At 40.0% G+C, this 27732-nt stretch overlaps 1 long non-coding RNA gene across 2 annotated transcripts; it reads right to left on the bottom strand.

Moving 5' to 3' along the window:
* Nucleotides 1-401: 401 nt before the first annotated feature.
* Nucleotides 402-27732, bottom strand: LOC137650017 (uncharacterized). Of its 2 annotated transcripts, XR_011045906.1 has the most exons (5): nucleotides 27645-27732; nucleotides 7526-7685; nucleotides 4923-7244; nucleotides 902-4153; nucleotides 402-568 (listed from the first exon to the last, which is right to left on the bottom strand). It is a non-coding gene; the product is annotated as an uncharacterized lncRNA (long non-coding RNA). The 2 variants fall into 2 exon arrangements; XR_011045905.1 differs by having other exon boundaries at nucleotides 402-4153.

Raw genomic sequence — 27732 nt, 5'->3', positions numbered from 1 at the left:
GTTAATTGTAAGGGAGTAATTTCTTGCCTTACCCAATATGGATTTAGTACAAAGAAACTACCTGTTACAATAATTATCCTTATGAAATTAATCTAATCCAATGACTAAATTATACGAAAATGTGTTATTCTATGTTGAAATTCTATAATGACCCACTATGGTCAAATGACAAATAGACAAAGAAATTGCAAAATAAAAATGATCTTTTTCAAATACAATCTGCGAACATTTCGTCTTATGAAACTTTAGTCATTTCAATACTCAATGTCCTTTAAACTGGAAATTTGGTGATACTGTAACTGAAATAGTTAATTGAAAAGGACTAAGTGTACCAAAGGGAAAAGCATCTAGATTATTCAAGATGGGAAATTAAATTTTGAGTAATAACAGTTAATCTTGGAAAAACTTTGAATGTAAATATTTTATTCCAACAGGTAGACAACTAAGTTGGTTGGGATAAGAAAAATTCGCTATACTAAAATATAAATTTTATTTCCTCTTTCTATCACGATGAATTAATATGGTCTTCCTTAATAGTTGTTCCCAACCCACTGTTTACCAAGATTTCCTGAGAGTACAAAAAAGTTACCTTCATTAGACAATGTACCAAAAACAATAAGGTGGAATACTACACACAAGTCCAAAAATATGAAGAAAAACTATGCAACAACGTGTGTAGTAACAGGGAGCTGTCTCAACACACTAAACAATACTGAATAAAAAACATAGTTTAACTTGAAAGCTACAAACATTGTATTCCACCCACTTGAAGAAACTAAGTTTAAAAACTCAAGAATTTCTTAAGGCTAACTGCTAAGACACCGAAGTAAATTATACAAAACATTTAGCTTGTTAAGAGTACATAATTACATTGAGATGATCGGTATCATTAATGACCAACCTTATAAATCATCCTTGGTGCTTCTTGGTTGATCTCGACGTTTAGTACACGAATAATAGTCGGCAACAGTAGCTTTCGTCCGGGGCGGCGCCGATGGCTTTATTCTTCAATGTTAAAAAGAACAATCCCTTTATACGCAATTAAGGGAAACAGCATATCCAGTTGATAATCAACGTGAAGACGTACAAAATACAAAGCCACCCAGTATGAGAGCGTTGGTGTCTTGACGTTTACTCTCTCAACGCCTCACTCCATCACTGCCTTCACTTTTTGCCTGCCTTGCGTCATAACTTTAATTTATCCAAAACAACCGTAGTATGGTTGTTCTCCTGTGAATAGCAAAACAAGCAACAGTATCCATTTCTTTCATAATTCCAAGGGAATGGGAGGAAACCAATTCAAATGAAATAAGGTGGTCAAATACCGATCATAAACTTATGAATAAACTTCAGTTTCCTCGCATTCAACCATAAGAAACAATCGTGATAATATATTTTCTAACAGTTAAACTGCAGCATATTCCATCTCAGTTAAGAGCACTAATTTAGTTTTACTTCAATAATGTTTCCTCCTAGTGATAATGAGATTTTGAATTTAAATTTTTTACATTACTGTCATTACTACACCATTGAATTAAGGAAAATATTTGAGGACAATTTCGAAGCCTCGTTTAGTCTTTTTAAGCATATTGAATGAGTCTAAATAATAATGCTTTCAAGATTTAAAATATTAAGAAAAATTAGAGAACTATGGTAAAATTGTTCCCCAGCGTTTTGAATCAAACAGATTATAAATATATCTAACAATATCGTAAACTATAGCCCCCTTTACATTCTGACCGGTATTATAAATTCTTTAAAACGAAAATTTCCAACCAAGACCTTAAACAATCATTCAAGTTTACATCAGCAACAGCCATCAACTAGTCTCATTTTAACGTCAAAAAATTTCATCATTGTGGTTTCAATTAGAGAGAATCCGTGACTTGCTAATAAGATTGATTAAACTAGCGAGTAGAGCTGACCGAATCTCATGAATATGGTCTATAATGACTGATTAAATTATATACAAATCTAAGCTCACTTAATATCAAGGTACATTGAGAATTTTCCCCTTTTCTAAGCTTAGCATTGCTACAATATTGGTTGGGAAACTCCTGCAATTTTTTTTTTTAAGTAGTTCATATGTCGTAAAAAATCCGAACAAAATACACTACACATGTTCCAGATATAATTCTTATTATATAGACTTATTTACAGGGTTAAACAATATGCTTTTCCTCAATCTCTCACAAATCACTAATTTCCCAAACTAACGTTTAACCGTATTAAAATTAAAATTTCCGGGAGAAAAACATTAACCAAAATCCCACCATGAACGAAAAAGAATTAGATCAGTAAATCACGTTTCACAATAATATCTGCAAGCTTTATATTTTGATAATTAATTGATCACGACCAAAGGAGTAAATCTTTATATGGAATCCAGAATTTTCTTATTTAAAGTCATATTTGGATATGTTATTTGCACAATTTTAAAGGTTATCAAAATTGACGTTAATAACTTAATTTTGGTTAATCCGATATCCAAAGAAAAAACAGCTTGTCTAAAAAACATTACTGCAGAATAATTTTGATTGACAAAATTTCAAGGGTCTGGAAGTCAAATTGAAATAAATATTTCCAAGAAAACTAACTTTAGATGAGAGCGGCCAATAAGTCGTTAATATACGAAGCTACTATACGAATCTAATATTCAAAAGATAAACGATAAATTTGAGAATTATTTCCACAAACGTCATTTGAAGTTGAAATTATTCTTTTTAGGGGTTACAATTGTCAAACTATGTGAAACATTATTCTAAATTGCAATGGAAAAGCATATTGCTTACAAAATCATAAGCAAATTACTTCAAAATTTCATACGGCAGTGGTGATAAGAAAATAATGAAGCACTAAAAGTTCTTATAGTTGAAAGGAATATACTACATAATTATAAAATTGTTAAACAAATTACTTTCACCAAGATTGCAAAGCATATTGAGTTTTACCGAAATACTTCAATATCTGAATAACTAAATTTGCTTTAATTCTGAGGTTTAATCAACTGAAAACAAAACTACTTTGCAACTTAAGTAGGCTCCACCCTGAATGGGTGCCAATCGTAAAAAATATTTCCCAAAAATACACTAATCAAGACACGCTAATGAAATTTTCAGGCATTGTTAGCACTATAATAAGGCATATCCTCTAAGTTTTATCATCCTACAGGGAAAATAAAGGATTTTATTAATAAAAATGTGAAAATTGGAGCTAGCGACTTAAATGTTATTTGGTGACCAGTGAGAAACTACTGTCTTGAATTGAAATTCGCTCTGTTATTATGTTTGTTTATCCACCTGGAACAAGCACACAAAGTTTTATCAAAATCGAACAGTAAATAAGCACACAGCAAGAAAAAAACGAGCAATAAATTTAGTGAAAGCCAAGCCGTTGATGGTGGGAAACCTAGAAATAAATATTCACCAAAAATTAAAATCTCGATTTAGGGAAAAAAACCTTCTGTGTTTTCGTAGGTATTATGTCACTTGATAGCCTAAAACATCTAAATATTATATTACTTAAGGCATAAGAGCAGGACAAGCAAAGAAATACACCCCTCTCCCGAAAAAGAAAAAACGAGAAATTACGATTTTTGTCTGATGACAAATATTAGATATAAAATCATAGTCACCCCTGAGCCCATTTTCTTTGATGTCACTGATATTAGAAAACAACTTTGAACAGTTTTTAAGGGGTAAACTATAAAAATTAGACAATTACTAATGATATTTCTTATTTTTACTATTAACATAAGGGGGGCGTTGATGACCATGGGGGGCATTATAGAGGCTGGAGATGAATTCTACACATCACGGCCTTCTGATAGGCAAAAGGAAGACTTTTAGCAAAGAAAAAAAAAATTGGCAAAAATCACCCTTGTAAGATGGAGACTACCCTTAAGACACTTCAAGATCATGGTACCAGTGAAGTAGTTCCAGATTTTAACATTAATTTGCAAGATCTAATTAGATAAATCACACTGTATACGTTAAAATTACTAGTGCTTCATTGTACAAATCAGAAAAAAAAACACTGCCTCAATTCTAAAATGATTGTTTTATATGATGTTTTCTTCTGCGTTGCGTCTGTTGAAGATAATAGATGCCCTGGTTGACAAAGTAGAAAGTCCTACGGGGCTTTCAATCACTTTCTGAAACAAATAAGGCAATTTTATATAATGATTACATACATTTCAGACTTAAAATGGAGTTGTCTTCAAATACACCAACTACAACAATTATGAAATGTACAACTTAAAGTGGAATTACAGTTAAAAAACTTAAATCTAAAGCAATCTATTAAGCTATAATTAGTGTATCCTTTTGATTATTTTCCCTAACAATTTGTCAACCTTCAGTTTAAAGGTGAACATTTCCCAACGTTTAGTTTCATTAGATTTACCATTACTTTATAACCAAATGGCCGAAAACCGTAAGGGATGCGTAGAGCTTAATTCTATTTGGTTAATGTGGAATTCTAGTAATTTCCAAAAATACAAAATACTGTACTTAATTAAGTTAGACTATTCAGCATTTTTATTTTTACGTAGTTATTTTAAACGAAAACGTTACGACTACCGTAATGTTATTTTCATGCAGAATATTACTCTTGGTTGTTCGTCTAAAGTTGGCTATTTCCTTTAATAATACAGGTAATGTTGTAACAAAAGTAAATGATACGAGTCAAGTCTTAAATACATTGCAATATTCTTGAACCTCAATAATGTAACTTTCATTTCACTATACACAAGATCATTTCATCAGATAGTGATATTATTCCAGATAGCTTTGGTTATCCACTATTGTAAAGGGTCGTTTTAAAGCAAGCTTAACGGTCAGACATTAAGAGTTTCTTATAGTTTGTGGATATAAATAAAAAAAAAACACCTTTGTAATCATCCAACTTTCTTAATGCCTCACCTGTAATCAAATTAGTCATGTCTATTTTGCCTCTTCAGCAGAAGCAGGTCCTTTAATAGCATGCTGTGGGCATCAAAATCTTCATCAGGACTGAGGAATCTATTATGCCCTGATTAGGGCGAGTAAGGCCGTCTTCAATGCCATTCCAATTCACGTTCCTGAAAGAAATGATTCCAGTAAACAAGGTTCTGCTTTCGTAGCAAGACATGTGTATACATAACTATCAATGAAGAACCAAGTTGCCATGCCATAATAGAAGTACTCAGTGACCTGACTAGAAACTCAGGAATTTCTGCATCCTCTAAAATTAAGGCAAAAATGAAATCTATGGTCAAGTTTTTATACGCAAAGGTGAAAAAACATGGCTACTGTAAATGTCTTTCCTAAAAAACACTTCCAGTTGCGCCTTTAATAAGAATTTCTAAGATAAATCTCAGTTCCCTTCATAAATTTTAATCCATAGTTGGTATGAACTCTAAAAAGATTAATCTCGGTTCCCTTCATAAATCTTACTTCATAGTGGATGTGAACTTTTTAAAACTTCCATGAAAATGAAAATTACATTAGCGCTTTGCCAAGTAAAAAAAAGTAAAAAACCCAAGTATTGTTTCGTACGCATTAACCAAAAAATACCTTGCACTATCAGAAGGAAATGTTCAAGTAGTTTGTTAGTGTCTTGTAAAGGACAATATTTCAAGATTACTATCAAAATCATCACATTTAAAACTGAGTTTTACAGAGTCACTTTCTTACAAGCAGTAACTACGTAGATAATAAATATGAATTCTAAATTAAATCTATGGTCTCAAAAAGCAGGGGAAAACCTACACATTGGTACGGAATCAGTGTAATTTTAGGGAGTCTTTCAGTTCTAATTATAATGCATATTTATTCCGATTGTAATGGTATTGAATTGTAAGTCCCTTATCAACTAGGAGGATAAATTAGCATAGTTTAAATCGCTTTACCCCAATCCACAGAAGCCACATTTAACTCCCCTTGATTGCATAACGACAATGTGAAAAAGCTCCCTTTTACAGTAGTTACACGGAGTCATACCCTAAAATCATTTTATAGTAAACACATTTAAGGCCCCATAGCTAAAAGGACAATTTTAGTAATTGCCCATATCAAATATGCTCTAAAGATTTAGCTTTCAGATATCAATAAATCAAAATGCTTAAAATAATTCTGTAAATTTAAGATAAATTAAGGACAAAACTAATAAAATTTCATGTTTTAGGTAATATTTCAAACCCACTATAACTAACATATGTTTGTCAAAATGTTTGTTCCTTAACAGTAAAAGCCAAAGCTACACCAATTTTCTTTAAATGACATAACCCATTTCGAAAAGTTACCATACACATTGGTATTCTATTTTGTTAGTATGAATTTGAAAAATTTAATTCAGGAAAACAAAATAGAAAAAATTACTAATTTCAATACGCCATAGAAGCCTTAGCTCCAGATAAGCATGGAATCACGGATTAGTTCCAATGTAAATTAACGTTACACTTTGGATGAAAAACAAAAAAAATCTGAACTAAAATTAGTTTCTTCAAAATCCTAGGAGATAAGACCAAAAGTAGAAACTCCAGATTCACGAATCATTTATAAAACTGTTCTTGTGGAGATAAGTTATCTCGTTATCGAAAATTTTGGAGGAACATTTCAAATAAATGTCAGTAATCTGCGCATATTTATCATTTGGCGAGCAGAAAAGTAAAAAATAGAATTAATATTGAGTCAAAACAACAAATATTGCATTATTGCCTAGTTACCCCGATACTGACAACCATACATGGGACAAAGATAGTTAAGATGTACCAAACATTTAAAAATGAAAATGCTAAGAAGTAAATGTTCCATATAATAACTAAGTTCAGTTAAGTCAAAGCTCTTTACGCGACTTTCTTTAGTGACGAGTAGATTGTCTAATTTAGCAGAACTTTGATATAATGAATAAATTTTATAACCACCTTTAAAAACTGGAAATCTTTTACCTCAAACGAACCATGAATACAAAAGCTTTAAAACTTCATAAAAATGTCAAGATTTACTCGATACAAATTAAGATTCCTTTAACAGTACTTTAAGAAAAAAAATGTTCCATTAATAACTGCTCAATACTCTCCTGGAAGTTTCATAGGTGAAAAAAAGACATCCCTGATTTTGATGTGGAACAGGCAGAACATCTTAAGCCAGGACAGACGTCTAACACGTGCGTCATTTACAATCTGCTTTTTGAGGGTCATCGGTGTTTGAGGAACCGTAATATTTGAAGGGCTCAAGTTTCTGGTTCTTGTGTATAAATTGACCCTGTGGATAGAAAAACATTGACGAAAAAAAATTAATATTCTTTGCAAATCTCAAAATTACTATATTTTTAGCAGAGTAACCTAGTAGATTAACTTATTTGATGAAAATCTAAATCTAAATATTAAATTATATAAAATTGCAGCCTTTGGGGAATGTTCAATGCGCGTTAAATTCACACATCTTTGGGGAATTTCTAACATTTATATTTCATTAATGTTACAGTAAAAATATGCAAGAAACGCAAGCAGAAATATCCATGTTTCCGAGCATTCGCAACTCACCTGAAAGATTTCCTTTGGTTAAAGCTTCTTAGTTAACAATATAAAAGATCACAGGTATCCATTCTTACAGCCTCGGCATATCGACACAAAGCTTCTTGGTTAAGTGTGGTTGGGGGGTCAATTAACAGTTCCAGTTCCTTGGCCAATTTTATCCTTTACCCTGCAAGAGAAAATAGGTATTATCAACATGATTTTCAAGTGTATATGCAGACAATGTATAAAAGTAATAGTTTTTGATAAGGGAATACTATATGTTCGTGACACTTATGATAAGAGCAAACTTATTTGTACGGTCTTTAAGTACCTTAGATTTTCATGAAATCTGAAAATTCAAGAAGAGTCTGGTTACAGTTTTGGGTATTTGATAAGCGTTCGGTAGTTCAAGAACCTTCGAATGAGAGCGACAACAGAAAGTCAGCTTAGGGCCAGTATCGTTTACTGCGTGTACCAATAGATTAATGAATAGTGTGTTGAACACAGTCAAGATGATGCAAAATATATGTAGAGGAAAGTTGACAACTTGAGTCTACAGGTAATTGGACAAGGGAAACTAATCTAGTTATAGCAGATAAGACATCGAAGAAGTCATGGAAAATAGGAATAAATTACCTAGATTAAGTATGCAAATATGATAATCTGATTAGACAAGATAACTAAACAACCAGTCAGATAGAAAAACTAATGTCCTAGATACAAACACCAACAGAATAATTACGTAAATACTTTTAAAGGGAGGACCTACAGTATATAACAAAGGACCTAGATGAAAGTAGCAATAATGAAAATTAAATAAGGAACAAAAGTAAAAAACAAAAGGACCTATATAACACCAGTAATGTGGTGAACCACGCTAACCCCCAGTATTAGAGAATGGATGGCAATTAAACAACTAAAATTAAATGAAAATAAAACCGATTTTATAGTGGTCGGAAAATAGACAGCCTAAGAAACTTGGGCTATATTCAATAAACAAATAATTGTCCCGATATCTAGTAAAGTTCCTGATTAAGGACTATCTCTGACTTTTCTATCAATGGCCAAATAATTTAAATGTAGTAAAACCGCTGACTATCGTCTTAGAAACGATTCCTTTTATAAACTACCTGGATGAACATTCTGTAAAGAAACTTGAGATAAACTGGATTGACTACTGTAACTCCATCTACTACAATTTACCAAAAGTACCACTTAAAACTACAAAACATAATAAACAAGAGAAGCAAGACTGATATAAGAGGTGTCCCACCCCGAGAAAGGGTCACTCTTACACTAATTGCTTTACACAGGCTGCCTAATAACATGAGAATTGAACTTAAAATATATACAATAACCCATTAAGTTATCAGAATCGGACATCCAAAATATCTAAGAATTGCTACATCGTGTTGACTGGAGAAGAGATGGTTTAAAATTATTGGAACCTAGATGTATGCCTACTGTGGGCTCCAGAGCTTTTATATGCGGCCCAGAGAATATACAATAAGCTCCCACTAAACATCCGAAAGACTGAAGATATTAAGGCTTTCAAGATGAAACTGATGACTTTCTTGTCCAAGTGCTTCGATCGTGTGGATTTGAAAAACAATATATGACGTGAAGTGACGAATGCCTTGGAATGCACAGGAAAATGACTGAAGGTTCTGTAGAGAGTAGGGTTCCCCCTGCTGTATAGGACCAGAAAAGCAGCTCTTCAAGTTGAAAGTAAAGTAATGAACCATACAGACCCCAGTAAAGTAGTGAACCACGCAAATCCCAGTAAATTAAGAACCATGCAAGCTCAATAAAATGATGGGCCATGCAACCCCCAGAAAAATATTGAACCACGCAAACCCCAGTAAAGTAATGAACTACACAAACACCAGTAATGACAGTAAAGTAATGAACCACACAAAACCCAGTAAAGTAATGAACCACGCAAACCCCTGTAAAATAATAAACCACAAAAATCTCAGCAAAGTAGGGAACTACGCAAGCCCAGAAAAGTAGTGAACCACGCAAACCCCAGTAAATCGGTGAATCACGCAAATCCCATTAAGCGGTGAACTACGCAAATCTCATTAAGCAGTGAACTACGCAAATCCCATTAAGCAGTGAACCACGCAAATCCCAGTAAAGCAGTGAAACACGCAAGCCCAGTAAAGTATTGAACCACGCAAGCCCAGTAAAGTATTGAACCATGCAAGCCCCAGTGAAGTAATGAGCCACACAAGCATTAGTAGAGTAATGGCCCACGCAAACCTCAGTAAAGTAACGAACCACACAAACCCCATTAAAGTAGTGAATCATGCAAAAAATAGTAATGAACCACACAAGCCTCAGTGTAAAGTAATGAACCACGCAAACCCCAGTTAAGTAATGAACCACACAAATCCCATAAAGTACTGAACCACGCTAGTCCATTAAGTAGTGTCGCGCAAACCTCAGTGAAGTAATGAACTACGCAAACCCCAGTAAAGTAGTGAACCATGCAAACCTCACTAAAGTAATGAACCACGCAAATCCCAGTAAAGTAGTGTACCATGCAAACCCCAGTAAAGCAGTGAACCATGCAACAACCACGCAAGCCCAGTAAAGTATTGAATCCTGCAAACGCCAGTAAAGCAATGAACCAAGCAAGCCCCAGTAAATCAACGAACCACACAAACCCCAGTTAAGTAATTAACCCCTCAAACCCCAGTAATGTAGCGAACCACGCAAACCCAAGTAATGAATCACGCAAGCCTCAGTTATGAACCACGCAAGCCTCAGTTATGAACCACGCAAGCCTCCACTAAAGTAATGAATCACGCAAGCCTCAGTTATGAACCACGCAAGCCCCCAGTAAAGTAATGAGCCACACAAGACTTAGTAAAGTAATGAACCATGCAAGCCTCAGTTATGAACCATGCAAGCCTCAGTTATGAACCACGCAAGCCCCAGTAAAGTAATGAACCATGAAAGCCTCAGTAAAGTAATGAACCATGAAAGCCTCAGTAAAGTAATGAACCACACAAGCCTCGGGGAAAAGTAATGAACCACACAAGGCCCAGTAAAGTAATGAACGACGCAAAGCCCAGTAAAGTAATGAACCACGCACGCCTCAGTGTAAAGTAATGAACCACGCAAACCCTAGTGAAATAGTGAACCACGCAAACCCCAGTAATGAACCACGCAAGCCTTGGTGTAAAGTAATGAGCCCTGCAAGCCCCAGTAAAGTTATGAACCATGTAAACCTTAGTGAAGTAATAAGCCACACAAGCCCCAGTGAAGTTATGAACCACACAAGCCTCAGTGTAAAGTAATGAACCACGCAAGCCTCATTTATGAACCCCGCAAGCCCCAGTAAAGTAATGAACCACACAAGCCTTAAAGCAATGAACCACACAAGCCCCAGAAAAGTAATGAACCATGCAAGGCTCAGTGTAAAGTAGTGAACCATGCAAGCCTCGGTTATGAACCCCCCAAGCCCCAGTCAAGTAATGAACCACAAGCCCAGTAATGAACTTTGCAAACCCCAGTAAAGTAGTGAACCACTCAAACCCAGTATAGAAGTGAACAACAAACCCCAATAAAATAATGAACTACACAAGAACAGTAATGTAATGAACCACACAAGCCCCAGTAAAGTATGAAACACACAAGCTGCAGTTAAGTAATGAACCACACAAATCCCAGTAAAGTAATAAACCATGCAATCCCAGTAAAGTAATGAACCACGCAAACCCATGTAAAGTTATGAACCACAGAAACACAGTAAGTAGCGAGCCACGCAAACCCCACTTAAGTAGTGAGCCACGCAAACCCCAGTAAAGTAGTGTACCACCCGTGTGTTACACGGTCGTACATAGTAACATCTCTTTTTTTTTTTTATATATCCTTTGTATCTTCGTTCTCGCCTCGCACTAACAGCAACTTGCATCAACCTGTCTGCCTATTTCTCATTGTCAACTGTTAACAGAACCGGTTGCCGGTTGGACAAGAAATAGCATGTTGTATTTTGTGACCACCTTGCCGGGACCTAGTGTATATATGTAAAGTACTCGGTTGCTTTCATCTCGCCTTTGAATCACAACCTACTCTTGGCCCGTCACATTGGTGACCCCGGAAGTAGACTCGCTCCTCCCACCTTCTCCCCCTTCACTGTTACTATGGCGTACTCCACGGAAGTTGGCGCCGCCCCATTGAAACTTTTGTCATTCGCCAGCAGAGGGGCGTTTGCTTGATTCCAGCGCGCAGAAGTCCAGTTCCGCATCAAGGGCGTGGCTCGCTCAACCACCAAAGCAGATTATGTTCTCGTAGCGATACCCGGAAATCTCAGACTGGCTTTGTGAACAAGGAGATATCCCAGTAGCTTATGCCACCCTCAAAACATACCTTCTACAGCAGTACTCGCCATTGCCAGCCGCCCGTATAGCAAAGCTTTTTCAGCTCTCTCAACAACCGTTGGGGGACCAAAGGGCTTCGCTCGCCCTCAGGAAAATGACCAGTATCGCTTGCCTGCAACCCGCCGCAGACGGCTCTCCTCGTGAGGCGAGTCTACTTCGTGCCCTTTGGGTATGCTGTTTACTCGAACCTATACGCGCTGCCATACCCGATGTTGATAGTTTACCCATAAAAGACTTGGTGATCAAAGCCGACGCCCTTATGGACAGCCACTTCACGACCTTCAAGACCTCCATCAACGCCTCCACTCCTGACGAAGAGAACACCTATTCAACGTCAACCGAAGCCGACGTGAATGCTGTAGGACACACATGCCTACATTGTGACGTGCCGCAGCAGCGACAAAGCCACCCATCACTCATTCGCACCCCAACCAACGACTTCTACAGCCACTTACTGCCGCCCATCGGCCGCAGTTTTGCTACCACCACTCCAGATTCGGGGCTGCCGCGAATAAATGTGCCAAGGATTATCAGTGCCCAAAAAACTTGTAAGTAGGCCATCGCTTGTGGTGGTGGCCTCTCGTGTTTCTAATCTTTTCTTTTTACATGATGCAAGAACGGGCATGTGGTTTTTGGTAGACACGGGCGCTTGTCATTCTCTTTTGCCAAGGGAACTCTTCAGGACACGACGTAGTCTGTCTAAGTCTGCCGACATCCGCCTGGTAGCTGCCAACGGATCTGCAATACCCACCTATGGTTACGAGGTGGTCAACGGCTTGCCCCACCCATTGGCCTCCTTCAGCAGAAAACTGTCCAAGGTAGAATCGGGTTATTCTACCTTCGATCGCGAATTGCTGGCGGTGCACTTGCCTGTCCATCACTTTCGCCATTTCTTAGATGGTACGCCCTTTTTTATTCGCACAGACCACATGCCTCTGGTGCATGCCTTCACTTGCCAGTCTGACGCCTGGTCCGCCCGTCAATGCCGACATCTCTCCGCCGTGGATGAATACAATTTGACCCTTCAACACGTCCCTGGGAAAATGAATCCCGTTGATGATGCCTTGTCAAGAAACACGTTGGCCGCCGTTCAACTGGGATTGGATTACAACACTTTGGCTGAAGCCCAACGACAGGATCCAGAGTATAAAGCATGTAGGACATCTCTCACATCCCTCTGTTGGGAAGCCTTCCCCCTTGATGACTCCAACACCACCACCCTCTGTGACGTCAGTACTGGTAGACAGCGACCGTGGATTCCTGCTCCCATGCGCCGACAGGTGTTTGATTTTATTCACGGCCTTTCATATCCCTTGCGCCGTTCTACTGCACAGCTGCCGAAGACGAAGTTCATTCGGCACGGCATTACTAAGGATGCTAAGGATTGAGTCCGCACCTGTACTTCTTGCTAAACTTCCAAAGTACATCGACACACGGATTCAGGAGCGGGCACCTTTCCTCAACCTCAGCGTCGTTTCGCCCACATTCATGTTGATGTTGTAGGCCCCTTACCCACATCACAAGGACATCGTTACTTGTTTACCGTCATCGACCGCTCCACTCATTGGCCTGAAGCCATTCCCATGGAAACTGCAACGTCAACCTCATGTACACCTGCCTTATTCTCAGGATGGATAGCAAGATTTGGTATCCCTGAGCATATTACTTCTTACAGGGGTACCACTTACACCTCTCAAATGTGGACATCATTAGCAAATCTCCTGGGCATCACCCTACATCAGATAACTTCCTATAATACCGCTGCCAATGGAATGGTTGAACGTTTTCATCGCACCCTCAAAGCAGCTTTGATGTCCCGCTGCAAGGACTCCAACTGGTTTATTTAGCTTCCCTGGGTCCTCCTGGGACTAAGGACCACTTCTAAAGATGCCCTGGACGTCTCGGCAGCTTAAATGGTGTATTGGTCGTCCCTGTCAAATTTTTTCCTTCTGCAACCTCCTCCGATGATCTCCAGTGCATATGTCACGTCTTAGGAAAATTTACTCCATGCCACCAGACTTGCAAGCCCCTATCGAAGCATCACATACTGACAGACTTGCAGTCTGCAACACACTTTTTCCTACGCAACGACACTAGCAAGCCACCGCTAACGCCCCTTTACATGGGCCCTTTCCTTGTGATCCGACGCAATCCGAAAGCATTCCTACCGAACATTCGTGGCAAAGACTGGGTCTCCATTGATCGATTAAAACCTGCTTATCTCCTGCCATATGACCCGCCTACAGTTCGCCCCTGTAGATCAGGGTGCCCTATTTAACATGTACAGTATGTCTTTTTTAGGGGGGGAGCCATGTACCGCCTGTGTGTCACACGATCGTACATAGTAACTACATCTCTTTTTTTGTATATATCCTTTGTATCTTTGCTCTCCCCTCGCACAGACAGCAACTTGCATCAACCTGTGCCTTTTTCTCATTGTTAACTGTTAACAGAACTGGATGTCGGTTGGACAAGAAATACCATGTTGTATTTTGTGACCTTGCCGGGACCTAGTGTGTATATATACTCTATGTGTCTATAATAAAGTACTCAGTTGCTTTCAACTCAGCCTTTGAGTCACAACCTACTCTTGGCCCGTCACAGTAGTGAGCCACGCAAACCCCAATAAATTAATGAACCATGCAAAACCACTGAAGTAATGAACCACGCAAACCCCAGTAAAGTAATGAACCACGCAAACCCCAGTAAAGTAATATACCTCGCAAACGCCAGTCAACCAGTAATGAATCCCGCAAGCCTCAGTAAAGTAATGAACCATGCAAATCCATGTAAAGTAATGAATCACGCAAACCCCAGTAAAGCAATGAATCACACAAACCCATGTAAAGTAATGAACCACTCAAACCTCAGTTAACTAACGAACCACACAAGGCCCAGTAAAGTAATGAATGACTCAAACCCATGTAATTAATGAACCACTAAACCTCAGTAAAGTAATGAACCCCGCAAGGCTCAATAAAGTAATGAACAACACAAATCCCAGAAATGAACCACGTAAACCCCAGTAAAGTAATGAACCACACAAATCATAATGTAGTGAACCACACAAATCATAATAATGTAGTGAACCACGCAAACCCCAGTAAAGTAATGAACCACGCAAACCCCTGTAAAGTATTGAACGAGGCATGACTCCGTTAAGTAATGAACCCCAGAAATCCCAGTAAAGTAATGAACCACGCAAACCCCAGTAAAGTAATGCACCATGCAGACCCCAGTAATGAACCAGACAAACCTCAGTAAAGTAGTGAACCACTCAAAACCCAGTTAAGTAAATAACCACACAAGCCCTGTAAAGAGATGAACCACGCCAACCCCAGTAAAGTAATGAATTACGCAAGCCTCAGTAATGAACCACAAAAATCCCATTAAGTAATGAACCACAGAAATCCCATTAAGTAATGAACCACGCAACCCCAGTAAAATAGCGAACCATGTAAACCCCCGTAAAGTACTAACTAAAAAAAGTACCAAGGATTACTGAATCATAAGAAAAAAAAATCCCCCACCTAAAAAGAGTATATATCTGAGTAAAGTTATAGTGAACCAAAAAGAATGCGAAAAGGGAATTTTCTAGATAAAAGCAACAAGATTAAAACCTTGGCATAATGTAAAAGGTTATAAGAGAGAGAGAGAGAGAGAGAGAGAGAGAGAGAGAGAGAGAGAGAGAGAGAGAGAGAGAGAGAGAGAGAGAATCCTCAGGTCGCAGTGCAATTAGTTTTCATTTTAAAAACTGTAGGCTACATATAACAGGGGAGCGTGTTTTTAGTGCATCTCGATAATGAGGAAAGGAGTGATAAAAGATTAAAAAACAAAATTATTGCATACACGTGACAAATTCAAAATTTTACATAAGTTAGTAAATCAATAAACATGAAATAAGTAATGTAAATGTAAATATAATCCATGCACTCTCTCTGCCTCCCAGGTATGTGTATGTGTAATAATTATATATTACATGTTTAAAACACATGACCTAATAGGTCACTGTGGAAGTAGAAGCGAGTGTGAGAAGTGCTGTAGTCATATCATAGCAGGATGCGAATACCAAACCTCAGCAATGTAACATTTTTCATGAAGAGTAAACACCAACCCAGTCCGTGAGAAAGGTTGTCTGTGAGAACGGAACTGAGTATCTTCCGGTATTAATGTGGTGTTTACATAAATCATTAAGTGCTGAAATAACTTTAACATGAATATGGATATTTGTATCAGTTTACTTTACGATGTCATACGGAATGGTCATCCGACCAAACCAGCTATACTCCTGTGATGGAGATGTTAACACTGTTCTTAAAGAATGAACCATTTTAAAATTAACTTACTTAGACTTTACTTGATGTAACATACCAACTCTAAACTATAACACATTAAAGATGACATTTAAAGAGAACCCAAATGTGTGTTAACTACAGTAGCACACTAATATATGGAGGGAGGCAGGCGTACTCTGGTGTGACACTTAAACCGCACTGTTTAAACAAGGCTAAATGAATACGGAATTTTTTTTTGGGAATATTGCCGGTGAAACGATAGATAGTCGAAACGTTTCGGAATTAAGGCCATCGAATTAACTATCACCCCATTTAATAGTTTTCACTATTTCGATATATTCCGATTTGCATCATCTTGCACTTAATTCACTTAGTTTCTTTCGCGTTGTCCACGCAAATTCTTTACAAATGTTACGAGATATAAGCTTAATACAGATTTTCCCACATCTCTTTTAACATAGATCCTAACCATCGAAAGGTTTGTATGGTTTTGGTCGAGACATGGCCGAGTAAGTCAAGATTTGGCCATTGTTTTATTACGATCAATCAGTTTTCAACGCATAAGATTTGGGGTTTAAAATAAAAACACCAAAGGACAAAACAGACCTGTAACCTCTGTAAATATGATCGTTCTGATTATTACTTTACTAGACCCTTGACAGTAAACTACTTTTTGTAGTTCTGTAGCTTTTTGTTAAACTTAGATGCTCAAATTACTATGCACACCAATATTGCAAAGATTGGAGATAAAGTGAAGTTGGATTTCTGAATTGAGATTATATTATTTGTGTACCTTTGAATATGCAGTATCTAGTTAATCATAAAGCGTATAAAAATCTCCGGAACAGAGAGAGAGAGAGAGAGAGAGAGAGAGAGAGAGAGAGAGAGAGAGAGAGAGAGAGAGAGAGATAATGTTGCATTCCACTTATTGGTTACGTCTGATAAATTATCATCTATTATCAAGGTTAGCTGTGACCATAATGTTCAGGTTAATTTCAAGTCCTAAGCATCTGAAAAGGAAGAACATTCTGAATATATAGTGTAAAAAATGTAATAGATAGAAGGTAGGAGCCAAAATCAAGAGGAACTCTTACACGCACACACGAAGTGAACTGCAAAGGGGTAAAGTACCGACTGTGAAATATATCTTGCCCGAAGTCCTCCACACACAAGCTATGGCTGAGATTACCAAAGGCCTTTAAGAGATAATGGCAAAAGATTTATGGTTGAATTGGTGGCATGTACTATAGGGTTAAATTTATAGTGTGGTTAGAACCATTGTGGTTAAATTACTTGCATGGTTGGAACTACAGTATTTTGGTGGAAATTAACGAAGTAGTTGGGAATGGCATTCGTCTGGGAACTTTGATAGAGAAATTTGGACAAGCCAGACATGAAAGAATGAAGCTTATAGCCAAAAGGGTTTAGCACGAAATATGGAATGGGTTGGAATTATAAACTTTAGGCCATATGGCATGACACTAAGATAGAGAAGCATATTCAGCAAAGAAGAGCAAGGGAGGTAACTAGTGTATACCCAAAAGTAACAGGGGCTAAGAAAACATTTTAAACGTAGCCAAATTGGCTAAGATAAAAACTAGCCTGGAGAACTTTAATTTTCGCTGAAAATACAATGGAAGAACTGGGTGTATGGACAAAAGAATTTGCGGACGAACAGCGGGTATGGACGAAAGAACTTACGAGCAAACGGGTATGGAATTGAAAAATATTTAGTGAACAGGGTATTATTATTATTATTATTATTATTATTATTGTTACTAGCCAAGCTACAACCCTAGTTGGAAAAGCAAGATGCTATAAGCCCAAGGGCTCCAATAGGGAAAAATACCCCAGTGAGGAAAGGAAATAAATGACGAAAACAAATTAATAAATCATTCTAAAAACAGTAACAATGTCAAAACAGATGTCATATATAAACTATAAAAAGACTTATGTCAGCCTGTTCAACATGAAAATATTTGCTGCAACTTTGAAGTTTTGAAGTATGTATAAAAGAACTTTCGGACGAACTGGGGGCAAGGGTGAAAACTTTCGGACGAACCGGGGCATGGGTGAAACCTTTCGAACGAACAGGGGGCCATGGGTGAAACCTTTCTGACCAAAAGGGGGCCATGGGTGAAACCTTTCTGACAAACAGGGGGCCATGGGTGAAACCTTCCGAACGAACAGGGGGCCATGGGTGAAACCTTTCTGACGAACAGGGGCCATGGGTAAAACCTTTCGGACAAACAGGAGGCATGGGTGAAACCTTTCGGACAAACAGGAGGCATGGGTGAAACCTTTCAGACTAACAGGGGCATGGGTGAAACCTTTCAGACTAACAGAGGCATGGGTGAAACCTTTCGGACAAACAAGGGGCATGGGTGGAACATTTCGGACAAACAAGGGGCATGGGTGAAACCTTACGGACTATCAGGGGGCATGGGTGAAACCTTCCGGACTAACACGGGGCATGGGTGAAACCTTTCGGACTAACAGGGGGCATGGGTGAAACTTTTCGGACTAACGGGCATGGGTGAAACCTTTCGGACTAACGGGGAATGGGTGAAACCTTTCGGACTAACAGGGGGTATGGGTGAAACCTTTCGGACTAACAGGGGGCATGGGTGAAACCTTTCGGACAAACAGAAGGCATGGGTGAAACCTTTCGGATAAACAAGGGGCCTGGGTAAAAACTTTCGGACAAACAAGGGGCATGGGTGAAACCTTTCGGACGAACAGGGGGCCATGGGTGAAACCTTTCGGACGAACAGGGGGCCATGGGTGAAACCTTTCGGACGAACAGGGGGCATGGGTGAAACCTTTCGGACGAACAGGGGGCATGGGTGAAACCTTTCGGACGATCAGGGGGCATGGGTGAAACCTTTCGGACGATCAGGGGGCATGGGTGAAACTTTTCCGACGAACAGGGGGCATGGTTGAAACCTTTCGGACAAACAGGGGGCATGGGTGAAACCTTTCGGACAAACAGAAGGCATGGGTGAAACCTTTCGGACAAACAAGGGGCATGGGTGAAAACTTTTGGACTAACAGTGGGCATGGGTGAAACCTTTCGGACTAACAGGGGGCCATGGGTGAAACCTTTCGGACTAACAGGGGGCCATGGGTGAAACCTTCCGGACGAACAGGGGCCATGGGTGAAACCTTTCGGACGGACAGGGGGCATGGGTGAAACCTTTCAGACGGACAGGGGGCATGGGTGAAACTTTTCGGACGAACAGGGGGCATGGATGAAACCTTTTGGACAAACAGGAGGCATGGGTGAAACCTTTCAGACAAACAGGAGGCATGGGTGAAACCTTTCGGACACACAGGAGGCATGGGTGAAACCTTTCGGACAAAGAAGAGGCATGGGTGAAACCTTTCGGACTAACAGGGGGCATGGGTGAAACCTTTCGGACTAACAGGGGGATGGGTGAAGCCTTTCGGACAAACAGGAGGCATGGGTGAAACCTTTCGGACAAACAGGAGGCATGGGTGAAACCTTTCGAACAAACAGGAGGCATGGGTGAAACCTTTCGAACAAACAGGAGGCATGGGTGAAACCTTTCGGACGAACAGGGGGCATGGGTGAAACCTTTCAGACTAACAGGGGCGTGGATGAAACCTTTCGGACGAACAGGGGGCATGGATGAAACCTTTCGGACGAAAATGGGGGATGGATGAAACCTTTCGGACAAACAGGAGGCATGGGTGAAACCTTTCGGACAAACAGTGGGCATGGGTGAAACCTTTCGGACAAACAGGGGGCATGGGTGAAACCTTTCGGACTAACAGGGGGCATGGGTGAAACCTTCCGGACGAACAGGCGGCCATGGGTGAAACCTTTCGGACGAACAGGCGGCCATGGGTGAAACTTTTCCGACGAACAGGAGGCATGGATGAAACCTTTCGGACTAGAGGGGTCATGGGTGAAACTTTTTGGACAAACAGGAGGCATGGGTGAAACCTTTCGGACAAACAGGAGGTATGGGTGAAACCTTTCGGACAAACAGGAGGCATGGGTGAAACCTTTCGGACAAACAGGGGGGATGGGTGAAACCTTTTGGACAAACAGGGGGTATGGGTGAAACCTTTTGGACAAACAGGGGGTATGGGTGAAACCTTTCGGACAAACAGGGGGCATGGGTGAAACATTTCGGACAAATGGGGCATGGGTGAAACTTTCAGACTAACAGGGGCATGGGTGAAACCTTTTGGACAAACAGGGGGCATGGGCAAAACCCTATGGACGAACAGGGGTAATGGGTGAAACCTTTCGGACAAACAGAGGGCATGGGTGAAACCTTTCGCACTAACAGGCGGCATGGGTGAAACCTTTCAGACGAGCAGGGGCATAGGTGAAAACCCTCGAACGAACAGGGGGCCATGGGTGAAAACTCTCGAAAATAACAATGTCGGCATGGGTGAAAACTTTCGAACGAACAATGGGGGCATGGGTGAAAACTTCCGAAAAAACAGGGCGTGGGTGAAAACTCGAACGAACAGGGAATATGGGTGAAAACTTTAAAATGAACAGGGGAGCAATGGTGAAAACTTTCAAACGAACAGGGGGCATGGGTGAAAACTTTTGGACAAACAGGGGGCATGGGTGAAAACTTCTGGACAAACAGGGTGTGTGAAAACTTTTGCACAAACAGGGGGTATGGGTGAAATAACTAGCCTGAGGTAAGGGTAAAAACTTATGGACGAACTGATGGTATAGGCAAAAGAAATTACGGACGAACAGGGGTATGGGTGAAAAAAAAAACCTATGGATGAACAGGGGTATGGGTGAAAAAAAAACTTACGGACGATCAGAGATGTGGGCGAGGCAACTTACAGACGAACAGGGGTATGGGCGAAAATTTATGAAACAACCTACAAAAACAGAGGTTTGGGTGAAACAAACTATGGACAAACTGGGGTACGGGTGAAACAATCTACGGACAAACAGGGGTACGGGTGAAACAACCTACAGACAAACAGGGATAGGGGTGAAAACCTACAAACAATGGAGTAAGGGTGAAACATACAAACGAGTACGGGTGAAACAACCCACGGACAAACAGGCGTACAGGGGAAAACCTAAGGACAAACAAGCGTACAGGTGAAAACCTACGAACAAACAAGCGCATGGGTGAAAAGCTACGAACAAGCGTATGGGTGAAAACCTATGAACAAAAACAGGTGAAAACCAACGAACAAACAAGCGTACAGGCGGAAACCTACGGACAAATAAGCATACGGGTGATACAACCTACAGACAAACTGGGGTCCGGTTGACCTACAGACAAACGGGTACGGGTGAAAACCTACAAACAAAGGAATGAGGGTGAAACAACATGCAAACGGGTGAGGGTGAAACAACATGCAAACGGGTCCGGGTGAAAAAACCTTCGGACAAACAGGCATACAGGGGAAAAACTATGGACAAAAAAGTGTAAGGGTGAAAACCTACGAACAAACAAGCGTACGAGTGAAAACCTACGGACAAACAAGCGTACGGGTGAAGCAACCGACTGACAAATAGGGGTAAGGGTGAAACAACCTACAGAAACTGGTACAGGTGAAACAACCTATAGACAAATGGGTACGAGTGAAAACATACAACCAAAGGAGTGAGGGTGAAAACATACAAATGGGTACAGGTGAAACACTGACAAACAGGGGTACGGGTGAAATCCTACAAATAAAGGAGTGAGGGTGAAACATACAAATGGGTACGGGTGAAACAACACACAGACAAACAGGGGTACGGGTGAAACCACACACAGACAAACAGGGGTGCGGGTGAAACAACACACAGACAAACAGGGGTACGGGTGAAACAACACATAGACAAACAGGGGTACGGGTGAAAACCTATACACAAACAGGGGTATGGGTGAAACCACCTGTAGAAAAACAGGGGCATGGATGAAACAACCTACAAACATATATGGGTGAAAACCTACAAACAGGTATGGGTGAAACAACCTACAAACATGGGTGAAACAACTTGGACAAACAGGGGTACAGGTCAAACTACTGATGCACAAACAGGGGTACAGGTGAAAACTTGGACAAACAGTAGTACAAGTGAAACAACTTACGGACAAAAGGGTACAGCTGAAACCACTCGTGGACAAACGGGTAAAGGTGAAACAACTCTGGGATAAACAGGGGTACAGGTGAAACAACTTGTGGACAAACAGGTGTACAGGTGAAACAACTTACAAACAGGGGTACAGGAGAAAATTTATGGACAAAAGGGTACAGCTGAAACAACTCGTGGACAAACGGGTAAAGGTGAAACAGCTCGTGGATAAACGGGTAAAGGTGAAACAACTTGGATAAACAGGGGTACAGGTGAAACAACTTGTGGACAAACAGGGGTACAAGTGAAACAACCCATGGACAAACAGGTGTACAGATGAAAAAGAACGAGCATGGGTTACAGGTGGAAACTTTTGGACAAACAGGGGTAAGGGAGAAACAACTTACGGAAAAACCAGTACGGGCGAAATAACTTACTAACAAACCGGTATAGGTGAAACAACTTGGACAAACTGGTACGCGTGAAACAACTTACAGACAAACAAGTGTACGGGTGAAAAAACGTACAGACAAACAGGGGTAAGTGTAAAACGACTTATGGGCAAAGCGGTACGGGTGAAACAACTTACTGACAAACAGGGGTACGGGTGGAAACTTACGGACACGGGTACGGGTGAAACAACTTACACATGGGTACGGGTGAAACAACTTATGGACAAACAAGGGTACGGGTGAAACATACGGACAAACGGGGTACAGGTGAAACAACTTACGGACAAACGAGGGTACGGGTGAAACAACTTACGGACAAACAGGGGTACGGGTGAAACAACTTACAGACAAACAAGTGTACGGGTGAAAAAACGTACAGACAAACAGGGGTAAGTGTAAAACGACTTATGGGCAAAGCGGTACGGGTGAAACAACTTACTGACAAACAGGGGTACGGGTGGAAACTTACGGACACGGGTACGGGTGAAACAACTTACACACACGGGTACGGGTGAAACAACTTATGGACAAACAAGGGTACGGGTGAAACATACGGACAAACGGGGTACAGGTGTAACAACTTACGGACAAACGGGTACGGGTGAAAACTTACGGACAAACAGGGGTACGGGTGAAACAACTTACGGACAAACAGGGGTACGGGTGAAACAACTTACGGACAAACAGGGGTACGGGTGAAACAACTTAAGGACAAACAGGGGTACGGGTGAAACAACTTAAGGACACGGGTGCGGGTTTAACAACTTAAGGACACGGGTGCGGGTGAAACAACTTAAGGACACGGGTGCGGGTGAAACAACTTAAGGACACGGGTGCGGGTGAAACAACTTAAGGACAAACGGTTTCAAGTAAAGCAACTTACGGACAAACAGGGGTTCGGGTGAAACAACCCCCCTCCCAAGGTCACAAACCTTCCCAGGTCACAACCGCTAGTCATACACCTCTTTCCCAGGTCACAAACTAAAAGCAAATCACGAATAAATCCTTACATTATGAAAAAGTAAAGCACAAATAATTCCTTACCCGATGATTGACACCGTTTTTTTTTTCTTTGTTTTTCTTTTTTTTTTGACAATCTTTACAGAAGCTTTGCAGTAGAAAATGTGCCAGCCTTCCCTAAAAATTAAGTCAGAATCGGACCTGTGGGGCATTATTTTGCTGCTATTTTCTAATTTCACGTGAGTAACAATAGCTTTACACCAAACGGAGTGCATTTCCACCATAATCAATTGCCAACATAAACGAAATTACACTAAATGGTAAATGTGTAGGAGAGCTCCGCGGAAGATCTTGAAGAATTTAAACACCTACAATTCACTATTATATCATATAGAACGCTTATATAATAGTCAATATATGAGCAGCAGCTATTTAACGAAGATATTCGTGTGTATAGTTATGTTTCACTTGGATTTTTTCTAAGTGTTTGTTTTTGTTTACTGTGTGATGTCTTGGCTAAAATGAGCTGTTTCACCGCCTTACTGCGTATGGCAGACTAGTTCTCAATGCTATTCTAACCAATAACAGGTGTTTTCTTGACGTCACACTGTTTGAAAACCAATCATGGCGGTTTTTACAAATCTAGCCAATGCTGACACTTATTACTTCACTTATCCCTGCAAGTTTTCCACCAGTTACCACAGTTTACGTGAAGTTCCGCGGAGGAATATTTTTGCACGTCTCGGATCTCCCTTCAAACTGAAAAGCTCATTTTGCCGTGAAGTATGGAGCAATTAGCAGGACCTTCATCCCGTTCCGACTGTGTCACTTGTGACAATTGCTTTATTTCTTATGGGGATTTTTGTGTACATTATTCAGGGAAAGTTGATTCGCTAATTGCATTTGCTCAACGTCATGGTTTGATTTTGGCAGAGAAAAAGTGCCCTAATTGTGAAAATGTGTGCCGTATAGATTACAACAAATTAGTGTGGTTACTCGTGGGAAAAGGAAGAGGTGCAATTTTTTCGTGTCTTGTTTCAAAGGTACATGGTTTGGAAACGCAAAGTTAGATATTGAGACTAATTTGAAGTTTGTGTTCCTTTTTTTGCAAAAGGCGTTTTCATTTGAATTTGTTTCGTTTGAACTGAAACTCAATAATCACACTATGACCCCCCCCCCCGGTAGGCCTAGGTAGGGGTACAGGGCCCCATAGGCTAGGTTAGGTGGGTGTCTTAGGTTCGGTGGTGCCCTGAAAATTACTGTGGCCTTAAGGGGGGGTCGCAGGGAGGGCGGAGGCCCCCCCCCCCGGTAGGCCTAGGTAGGGGTACAGGGCCCCATAGGCTAGGTTAGGTGGGTGTCTTAGGTTCGGTGGTGCCCTGAAAATTACTGTGGCCTTAAGGGGGGGTCGCAGGGGGGGCGGAGCCCCCCCCCCCCGGTAGGCCTAGGTAGGGGTACATGGCCCCCAGGGTAGGGTAGGTAGTTGTATTAGGTTCGGTAGTGCCCCGAAAAATCACTTTTCTCCTCCTCCCCCCACCCAAAAACCCCGCTTCCCACTGGGGTCCCCCATAATTGTAGTAGTAGGTTTATGCTTACATTTTCTGTGTAAGAGTTAGGTGGTTGTAGGAGGATTATCTCACAGTTTCAAGGTAACTATAGCTCTAATTTACTGTTTTCTTTCGTTTTCAACTTTTAGAAACTTTTAAATCGAGCGCGGAGGTCTCCTACACAATTACCTTGAAACTCAAGATGAAGGTGGGAAAGAAATGGCTATTGTAGAACAACATCCGGGAACTTACGAAGTACTATTTGTAAGCTGTTAATTGGTTTAAAAAAACCACCTGACAAATTCGTCATTGTAAATGCTCAGAAAGCTCCCCAAACCATTGGAAAAAACGCATGTGCAATAAGTTCCCTTCAGTCTCTCAGATGTAAACAATGGACAGAGTGAAAAACATACTTTACCCTTTAATCGACCGAGACAAATTATGCCCCAGCCCCTATTTAAATAGAGAAAAATACCAAACTAGCCAGCACTCGTCCATTAAATTCTCAAAGCGAATTCCAGTTTCGCTAGTAATTAAAGTATCATATTAACCCCATTCGCTTTTGCCAGCTGTTCTGTTTTTATGATGATGTAATCATTACCTGTTTTTTAACAACCTACAAGCTTCCAAAAAAATTATGTACAAGATCCCGGATGTCATTCTACAGACATTCCACCCATGAGTTTCACCATGATTATCACATGAAGACGTCTTCAAGAGGGAAGTCCAATCTATTTCGAAATTTAGTGCAATTTCATCTTTTTCTTTATGTTGAAAACTCCCATTCAGTATATAACTACTTTGGCTCATGTGAAGGTAAAAAATGTCCCCGAAGTAATTACCAACGTAGCTTGCGTACGCAGCAAATCCATGTACCGCTTGCCAAAACATTAGCAGTGAGGAGTTTGCATTTCTGACCATTACTAATGCTGCAAATCACTCGTTTTGGGCATTTCCCCACCCAAAAACCTCTGTTTTCCACTGGGGTCTCTCATGATGAGATCCGCAAAGTCAAAAGGGTGGTTTGCCCCAATAATCATGGTCAGATATCTTATAAAACCCAAGAGAATATGATTTATGTATTTGGTTAGAAATTAAAGAATGCTTATCGTGAAAACTTGCGTATGCACTGGGGATACGGGTGAAAACTTATGAAAGAACAGGAGGTATGACAACTTACGAACATGGGTACGGGGAAAACTACTCACGGTCGAAGATGGGTATAGGTGAAAAATTAAGAACGCACAAGTGTGTGAAAACTTACGAACGCTCAGGGGTTATGGGTGAAAAGCTTACGAATGAACAAGGGTTACAGGTGAAACTACTTACTTCCGAATTGGCCTTAAGAAGGAAACAAGTCGGAATTCTGGGTGACTTGGCACCCATAATTCCAAGTTAGTTAATCCTGCTATCTTGCTAATTGATATCTTAACTAATGCATTATGAAATTCACCCATTAATACTTTACTAAAACTAGACTTTACGACATCGGTCAATGCATTTCATTTCATTGCCCAGTCAGCTCAGCTAACAATTTATGAGATAGATATTAAAGTCGTCTCAATTTTGAAAAAAAAATTGACAATTAAAGTGTGACTTCCAGACCACCTTGAACCTGATATACGATCATGAGGTCCTCTGGCATATTGTAATTATAGGCTTGACAGTACCTTACATGATTACCAGGTCATCCGTTGAAATAGTAATGTATATACCATCAAAACGAATGCATAATGGAAGAACAGCAATTACGACAGCATGAAGCCAGTTCTAATTTCTACAGCTATTAAATCCCGTCTTTTTTCGAGGTTCCATGCCATAAAAGGCACCATGGATAAAATCTTACTTCCTGTACTGAAGAACTAAAAGATTAACACAATACGTTCAAGAAAGAATCAAGATACCACGTTTAGGAGGAGCTTGGCTAGCACTCAAATCTCTATTTCTTTGGCTCGTTAAGCAGAGTACCGTTGAATTAAACCTAAAGATTTTGATAGCGTACCAGTATGATTCAAGAACGCTTCATACATACCATTAATAACTACATTGACGGTATATTTGACGATTTTTTTTACGATACTGAAAAATACATAAAACGTAACAAACCACTTTTGATGTTCAACCGACATAAGTTTCGAATATTCACTCATACGAAAACAGCACAGTATAAAGGGAATGATTCATCATTACATTACTTGCATGCAAATACCTTCCTCCCTAAGCATTTACAGATGTATATTAAAGCATATAACAGGTACCAATCCTTAACGAGTCAACGACCAAAACCAATACGACAAAACTCAAATCTGAATCAGAAAACACCGGTTTTATTCTATACACGCAATTAAATTAGGCGATGATAAAAAAAAAAAAAAACCCAGTTCGTAACAAAATTCTGAACTATAACCGATCACTAGAGCCTTACCTTTAAAAACCCATAATAAAATCAAATCACCAGCGGAACTATTCACTTCAATGTTACCGTTACAGGATCCAGTGGACCAGTGAACCCG

Source organism: Palaemon carinicauda, chromosome 11 (assembly GCF_036898095.1).
Source record: "Palaemon carinicauda isolate YSFRI2023 chromosome 11, ASM3689809v2, whole genome shotgun sequence".
NCBI lineage: Eukaryota > Metazoa > Arthropoda > Malacostraca > Decapoda > Palaemonidae > Palaemon > Palaemon carinicauda.
The sequence above is the reverse complement of the archived record's forward strand: the minus strand, read 5'-3'. Positions and strand labels throughout refer to the sequence as shown.